An 8,011-nucleotide genomic window follows, 5' to 3' on the forward strand; every position below is an offset into this window, starting at 1 on the left:
GAACCGAGTCGGACCAAACCGAAGTCTTGACAGACGCTCAAAATGAGCCTAATACTCAGGGATAGTGAATCTCATGCTCTTGGACTCAGGAGACAACTCTTGCGGACGCTTATCAGCTTGCTTCTTTGACATGGGTGCCATAGTCTGCAAAAATTGAAAGAGAATTGATCAAACCAGTTAATTAAACATAGCTGCAGAAATCCACACGGTCGTGCAGAATTTCCTCACTCCCGTGTGGATCCACGGGCCGTGAACAAACGCACGGCCGTGCTTCAAACTCCACAAATTCACCATTACAACGCTATTACTTCATTCTAAATATAAATAATCATTCTTATTGAAGAAAGAAGCATTATTGACAAGTTTCATCGATGAAAATCTTGAATTTGGGAAGGAAATCAAAGATAGTGCTTACAGTCGAGGTTAGAAGAGAAAGCTTTGAAAACGGCTGGAAAACCAATTAAAATCCTTCCAAATTGGTGATATGAGGTCGGGAAACAATGTAGAAGTGCTCTCCGACAACTGGAGGATATTACGGTGAAGAGAAATGATAATCCTTTTAAAAGGACTCACGCCTCTTGGAGTTCTGTTCATCTGCACGGCATGAGGAAATTACACACGTCCGTGTACCTCCACAGGAAAGCTTCACAGAGGCAAGTGCACACTCCTGTGGGCTCTCGGGAAAACACTTACTACCTCTGAATGCAACTACACTGGCGTGTGAGAAATACCCACGCCCGTGCGCCTGACCCAAAGGGGCAGCCGCACGCTCCTAGGGCTGCTCTGGACAACCGAGAAAAATTGCTAAGTGTTATGCGCGCCTCGTGTGGAAATTCCGCACAAGTGTGGGCATTCACAAGCCCAACTCACAGGCGCAAGCGTATCCCCCTGTGGCTTCACGGGATGAAGAGAGCTCCTCTACAGAGATTCACACGGGCGTGCGGAAATTACCCACACCCGTGCGATTTTCACAAGGTCGACCATAAGGGCGAGTCCAAGCCCCTGTGTGCTTTCAGTAAAATCTGCCAATCTCTGCAGGAATTCACACGCCCGTGCAAAAATTAACCACGGGCATGAGAGAATTACGACCGTTCACAGGGGCGAGTCCAGGCCCTTGTGTCTTTTCTGGATGAGCTCGCAATACAAAACCACGGGCGTGTGTTAATTCCACACGCCCATGTATTTTCTCTGGATGCCTTAGAAAATTCTGCAAGCTCTGTATAAAATTTTTGAACATGTTTACACATTCAGAGCCTACCCCAATATGTAATTGATACCAGTGAAAAACATCAGAAATAGCTCAAACGACCAAAACTTTGCCAAATTCACATGAAAACACACGATGAACTTGAAAACCCACGATAAAAACACAGCAGAAATATAAAACATCAAGGCACGAACACTAAACAATTTATTCAAGCAACACTAAACTACCAAATTAAGAAAACAGTAAACACTTGGGTTGCCTCCCAAGAAGCACTTGTTTAACGTCACTTATCTTGACGTACCTTGTCTTACCTCATGGGGGCTCATAGATGAAAGTTGGCCTCTTACCCATGGCTTGGAAACATGATGAGCAAAATCTCTTGAGGATAGAGGATGAATTGTCGGGCTTGGGACCGCCTAGCAATGATTCACCCAGTTAGTCGGTTCACGCACGTCTCCAACATCCTTGGTGCATTTTTGTTGGCGTTTCCTAGCCCTCTTCAATTTTTGGAGCACCTTCTTCAAGATCCCCGGGTTAGATGGTACTTCTTCCATCTAACCAAGCATCATTACTACTTCATTGTCCTCCTCTTGGTCGAACAAGCCTTCGTATGGATCCGGATTGATCATTTGTTGCATGTATTCATAAACAATCTCATCAGTAGTGTCTAGAAAATACAAAGTATCATCGAAATCAAGAGAATGCCGCATGGCTTGACATCTCCAACTCTCAAAGTTAGCTCTCCGCCATCCATGTCAATCAATGCCTTGGAATTCCACAAAAACGGCCTCCCAAGTATCAAGGGTACATCCGCAGCCTCATCTACGTGTAGCACTACAAAGTCTATAGGAAATATATACTTGTCCACCTTGACAAGCACATCTTCGATGATACCCCTCGGATGTCTCACTGTTCAATCTGCCAATTGCAAAGTCATCCGAGTAGAGTGTTTAGAAGTGTTCACAAATGCCAATCCCAATCCAAGAGTGGATAACTTGCTTATAACAATTTCAATGAAACCATTTTCACCAAGAACATCATATAAGAGTATTCTTTGAGAACACATACATTTAAAATATGTCATCATCATGATGAGATTCAATTTGATTCACACAAACCTTTTGATCATCGTAAGAAGAACATCAAATCTCTCGAAAATACATAATTCAAAACATATATTTTTAAACATAGAGTTTTCAAACCACAACAATAATATATATATATATATATATATATTTATAATTTTTACAAATAATCATGAAGTAAGCAAAATCATAAATCATCATGATTTCTAAATCCCATGTAAAACTTTCAAAGAGATTTAGTAATGTGGGGTCTATTAATCAAAGGCCAGCAACTTAAATATTAAATAAACATGTGTGAATCATAGTCCAAACTTTTGCAAATCCCACTAACAAACTTGGCGAGCTAAAAATCTCCGGTTTTACTTCTCCACCGGCTCCTTCCCCTTGGTTGAAGTTTCTCCTCCTAGAAGCAATTAAACAAATCAAACAAGTAACCAAACAACATCAACAACTAGATTAATTGAAATGAAGGAAAATGCTCAAAATGGGAAAATGATTACATCTAGGGTTTTCTGAACTCTCTAGCCATAAGATATAACAAGAATATATCTCTCACAACCCTTAAAACCTGCAAGTAAATTAAGAAAAACCAACTTTGGTTTGGTATTATAGTTACCCCAAAATCAAGGAAGAAGAAAGTTCAACGGTTTCTCGATAACAATGTCTTACAAATCAACACCAATACTCCTCTCTAGTTTTTCCATCAAAGAGGAAGAAAAGGAGAAATAATCAAGCTCCCACTTGAATCCACAACAAAACCCTAGCTATACTCATCCAGAGAACAAGGAAGAACAAGCAAGGAAGAAGGATTACCTTGAGTCAGTGGATGATCCCTCTTTAGGATCCAAGAATGAACCCACAAATCCAACCAAAATCACCCATTAACACTAAGAATGTCGGAGCAAGAGAGGAGAAGAGAATGGGAAGATTTTAAGGGAAGATAAGTGAAGAAACGGGCTCAAACATGGCTTTAAACACTACTATGTCCTTCCTACTGATTTTCTTTGGTGATTTTGGCATCAGGCACCGCACGGGCACATCAGAGTTGGCGTGGTTACTTCAGCAAAACTATTGTATAAAAAAACTATAGTACCGATCTATAGAAAGGACATGATCTGACTGCTCCTTACACGAGCGTGTCAGAGGTGGAATTCGAAGTTTCAATGCTTGGATTCTCCTGAGAAATTTAAGGAGACCGACACGGGTTGAACACGACCGTGTGCACCCTGAAAACTACTTTTTAACCCTAAACTCATCGTCAAACACTCGATATGATGCCCCAAACCAAAGACAATGAGAAAATGACTAAAATGACCAAGAAAACCAAGTAACAAGCAAGGGAAAATGGACCAAAATACCACACTTTTGTGCCCTTCCAACTCATAATTTAGCTTGAATTCTCTTGAATGTTGGCACACACCCCCATGCACATGAGCTCCTCTTGTGTCCTGATCCTTATATTGTACAAAGACTCTCAAAATGTGTATTCATAACCTATCCTTGCTTCCTTTTCTTCCTTCAAGGCATTCACAACCTATTTGCACAAAGGAACACCAAATACACTTTATAAGACATAAACCATGGTAAAAATGATACTCAATGCATGTAAAACATATAGAAAAATATGTCTACTCAAGCACTTATCATTTTCCCACCGTCTCAGGACATATGCTTGTAATAATGAATTCAGCCATTCCAGTTGTGACCATCTTCACACTTTGATTGAAGGGAAGCATATGGTTCCTGATGACGTTATTAACGCATTTGTCTTGATACTACTTGATTCTTTGAGGAACTTGCCCTTCCAGCTTAAGCGATCAGCCATGATTACCAGACCATTGGTGCAGCCCATGTCAAAGAGACCTGATTGAAAAGACGGATTGAATAAATTTGTAGGACCCACCTTGGATGAATACATAATTGTTAATCTTGTTCTTATGCCGATAATACTACACAAGCATAACCACCTTCTCATTTTGGATAAAGAACATTGGGAACATCATCATTACTCCTCACTTGTAAGCCCTATCTATGATAAAGATGGGATTGCAATGGTTACTCCTAAAACTTAAATAATTATCTCAGTGTTTCTGTTATTTGTTATGACTTACGCCTCCATTTTCTTCTATGAAATGTAATAGTTGCTTTTTGATAATTTATTTAAAGTAAAGATTGGCATTATTAACACCAGTGCATATCCACTTGTACACATGCGTGAGTGTCCCCAGCAAATGCCAGACAGTTTGGATTACCTTGTTTATGTAATATGATTTATGTAATTGATACTATAAGGCGAGAAACTTGAGCTGCCAGCCGGTGACGTGGCATACTATCAACTTCTCTATACAACGTGGATCTTCTCAGATTGCATACTACTCACCCTAATCCAGAAAGAGGATAGTGGGCAATTTGAAGAGGAAAACCATGCAACTGATGATATAAAAGAACTTGCAGCTTGTAATGATAGTGCCACCCATGTCCCAGAAGAGGATCTTGTGGAGAGCACATTATTTGAAATAGCAAAAGGTAACATATCTATAGATCCCCCTACACCATCCACATTTGGAACAATTGAGACTTCAACTAACCCACTAGAGGGGTCTGAAAATGTTTTTGAATGAAATATAATTATCTACTTTATATGTCTTACTATTTTATATTTTGCATTATTAGCAAGGGAATGATGCACTCCATAATGCTTGAACACTTTCTAAAGTTGAGTGTTGCAAAAATGAGTTCCTCGATTACTAATGATGATTCTTGGAGTTCCAAATCAAGTAAACAGCTTCTTCAGAAATTTAACCATGGTTCTAGCATCATTAGTAGGTAGAGCCTGAGCCTCCACCCATTTGGAAACATAATCAACACTCACCAAAATATATTGATTATCATTTGATTTCGGAAATGGTCCCATGAAATCTATACACCACACATCAAACACCTAGCAAAATTGCATCGGATTCTGAGGCATCTCATCCCGTCGTGAAAGGTTTCCAGCTCTTTGACAACTATCGCATCGAAGGACAAACTGTTGTACATCCTGAAACAAAGTCAGCTAATAAAATCTGGCAACTAAAGCCTTTTTAGCAGTTCAACTAAAAGCATAATGTCCCCCAACCGATTCGGATTGACAATGTGCAAGGATGTCCCAACCTTCTTTTCTTGATACTCATCTTCAGACCACATGATTTGCAAAAATGTGAAACATAAATGGATCATCCCAAAAGTAATTGTTTAGATCACTGAAGAACTTTTTCTTTTGTTGAAAGGTGAGGCTCTAACAAAGAACTTTCCCCGATAGGTAGTTTGCAAAATATGCAAACCATCTAGTGTCCTCTGATTCTGAAGTCTGGACTGCATACAAGTTCTCCTCAAGAAAGAAATCGTTTATTTCTTTGTTTGATGGCTCCTGACTTTCATAATCCAACAATCGAGACAAATGTTCTGCAACCACATTTTCGGTTCCTATCTTATGTTTTATCTCCATATCAAACTCTTGCAAAAGTAGGATCCAATGAATCAACCCCAGTTTAGCATCAGTCTTGTTCATGAGAAAACGGAGTGCCGAGTGATCGGTACATACAGTGACCTTAGATAAGATGAGGTATGGCTTGAACATGTCAAAAGCAAACACCACTGCTAACAACTCTTTTTTCATAGTTGTATAGTTTTCTTGAGCACTCGTGAGAGTCTTACTAGCGTAATAGATCGGTTGGAACTATTTACTATTCCTATACCCCAAAACTACCCCAATAACATAGTCACTTGCGTCACACATGAGCTCAAATGGTTTGTTCCAATCCGGTATGGTCAAAATCAATGCTTGCACTAATTTCTTTTTAAGCAAATTAAAATCAATCTAACAATCATTCCTGAAATCAAAGGGAATATCCTTTTCAGGGAGTTTTGTTAACGATTGAGTGATGTTCGAAAAATCCTTAATGAACATCCTATAGAAAACTGCATGGCACAAGAAACTTCGAACTCCTTTTACATTTGTAGGTGGAGGGAGTTTTTCTATTACTTTAATCTTTGCATTGTCTACCTCCATTCCCACTTGGGAAATCTTATGGCCAAGTACAATGTCTTCTTGAACCATAAATTGACACTTCTCCCAATTAAGAACAAGATTTATCTCTTTACACCTTGTTAACACTCTCTTCAAGTTTCTCAAGCAAATGTCGAAGGAATCTCCAAACACTGAAAAGTCATCCATGAACACCTCCATGATGTCCTCTAGGAGATCATAAAAAATGGTTGTCATGCAACATTGGAATGTCACCGATGCATTGTCCAACCCAAAAGGCATTCTTCTATAAGCAAAAGTATCGTAGGGACAGGTAAATGTTGTCTTCACTTGATCCTTTAGAGCTAGGGAATTTGAAAGTATCCTGACATAACATCAAGAAGCTATTAAACTGATGCCCAACCAATCGCTCCAACATCTGATCAATAAACAACAATGGGAAATGATCCTTTCGAGTTGCATCATTCAGCCTATAACTGTCCTGGTTGGAATTAATTCATTCTTTTCATTTCTCACCACTATCATTCCTCTTTTCTTTGGGATAACTTGACTTGGGCTCACTGACAAGGTCCCCTTGCGTATATCCCGCAAGTGCACGGGTTTGTCGAAGTAATAATCCTGGGTAAGCGAGGTCGAATCCACAGGGAGTAGGGAGTAAAGACACTTAATTCGATTCTTAGCTATGTGGAGTATCATTAATGATAAGTGTGGTAATGATTCAATTCTCAGAAATTAAAAGCAACAAGTAAGAGAGCAAAAGTAAGGAGGAGGCAAGGCAATCGATAAAGATGGGGTACTCGGATGATGCTTCACCTAGGATAATCGCTTCAAGTGCAAGAACTCTCTATTATGCTTCCGAATCAATGCAATGGTGAGTCGTGGAAATCCTTACATACATAGTCCCAAATCTAAGGTCAACTATGCCTAACTCTATACATGTCCCGGAGGAGAAATCGAACAATCTCAACACCTCACACTCGCATAGAGTTGCAATGAGCTCTAGGGATTCCAAGTGATAAATCTCTTCCTAGATTTAGACCTAACCCTTTGGTCTAGGCGGAAGGTCCTAGCCACAATTAAGCCCTAGATACTAAGATCACCTCAATGCTTCTTTCCACTGTACGCGCAACTAGGCCCCAACGAAGGTTCATCCCTTAGACTATTCACACTATTATGGCCGCAAAGAACTCGAGGAACGGAGGTAGAATCTATCACGTCGGAGGGGAAAGGGGACGCTCCTGTACCTCTCGACTCACCCTCTCAATCCTCTCCAACCTAGCTTGGTCTAACGCTCGTGGTGTGTCACTCACTCACAAGGTTACCAACAAGAACTCTCAACCCTAGTGTCACTCTAGGGGAAATGTTCATACAATCAAACATTCAATGTTTGAACTTACAATAAACATCAATTTATGAAAGCATAATAAAGAAGTTCAATGAAGCGAATACATCCTAGGGTTCACAATCACCCAAGTACCCACTAGGGATTTAGCTCTCCATGGAGCTAAGTACAATCAAAGAAATCAAATGTAAAAGCAATGAATCCATAAAGAAACCCCCTCGATGGTCGTGTCGATGGTCGTGTCGATGGTCTTGTGGAAAGTCCTCTACTCATCATCCAAGGATTCCTTCGTTTGGTATAGGATACGCCTCGATCGAAGCTCTGCTACCAACCTTCTTCCTAATGGAATC

Source organism: Dioscorea cayenensis, chromosome 1 (assembly GCF_009730915.1).
Source record: "Dioscorea cayenensis subsp. rotundata cultivar TDr96_F1 chromosome 1, TDr96_F1_v2_PseudoChromosome.rev07_lg8_w22 25.fasta, whole genome shotgun sequence".
Lineage (NCBI taxonomy): Eukaryota > Viridiplantae > Streptophyta > Magnoliopsida > Dioscoreales > Dioscoreaceae > Dioscorea > Dioscorea cayenensis.